A 1,040-nucleotide genomic window follows, 5' to 3' on the forward strand; every position below is an offset into this window, starting at 1 on the left:
TAGGAACTCTAATGAATATGTGTTAATGATTATAAAACATAGTAATAATCAGCACAGTTTGGTAAATTTGGTATTCTGTTCACATAAAAGATTCATTTAAATGGTATTAAAATTTTGTTAATTGGCTAAAGCATAGAAGGTGGCTCAAAGAATATTTACTAATATTCAGCTGTAGGAAGATGACCCCTACCATAGCCATTTGAATTAGTTAGGGGAAACAAGTTATTTTTTTAAAGCTCTTAGTTTATTAATCCTCTCATGAAAAATCTGCAAATATCACCACAGATAGAGTCTTTGAAGACTCTTTACTCCTGTTCTTCCATCTTCTAGCTCACTTTTGGCCAACACCAACATTGGCCTTTTCAGTCCCCCTAATTTTCTTCATTCTGTTCTTGTGTTCTTTTCCCTGTATTCTTAAGGTCTTTTTCTTCTCATAAAGATCATGTCTTGCATGTCTATGTTTGGGTTTATTTTTCTTTGCGTAATCCAAGGAATCATAAATCATGTGAAATCCAGTTGTCCTGCCACCAACAAAATGAGTTCTGGATCCAAATACAAAGATGACCTCTGGTATGACCTTGTACCTTTTGGTTATTTTTTTTTCCAAATTTCTTTCCTAGGTACTGTTGCTTTCACAGGTGAAGGATGTTGATGACTATTTGTTTCTGGTGAAGTAGTCTGTTGGTCATGCACTTTCTGGTCCAAATAGTTACTAGGTCATTCATGATGGTGACAAACTTTAATCAGCCAGGAAAAAAAAAGAGTCTAAGTAATTTTTTCTACTTCATTTTTCTTAACTGATTAGGGGCAGGTGATTGGAAGAGTATCAAACAATACTGTAATGTTTTAACACATGCATTTATATTGCTTGACATAAATATCTTAAATGCTGCTAGAAAAGTATAAATATCTCCCTTTAAATTTACATTTGCCTTCTCTCTGCTATTATTTTTAGCCAGCCATTTGACTAGGATTGACAATTTCAGTATTCTTGTAGAAACAGTGATTTTCTTTAAGTAATGATGTTTATTATGTTCTTT

The 1,040-nt window shown here is 32.9% G+C and overlaps 1 pseudogene; it reads right to left on the reverse strand.

The window, feature by feature from the left end:
* Positions 1 to 331: 331 nt before the first annotated feature.
* On the reverse strand, positions 332 to 725 carry LOC136404492 (small ribosomal subunit protein eS24 pseudogene; annotated as a pseudogene).
* Positions 726 to 1,040: the final 315 nt, after the last annotated feature.

Source organism: Saccopteryx leptura, chromosome 4 (assembly GCF_036850995.1).
Source record: "Saccopteryx leptura isolate mSacLep1 chromosome 4, mSacLep1_pri_phased_curated, whole genome shotgun sequence".
Classification (NCBI taxonomy): Eukaryota; Metazoa; Chordata; class Mammalia; order Chiroptera; family Emballonuridae; genus Saccopteryx; species Saccopteryx leptura.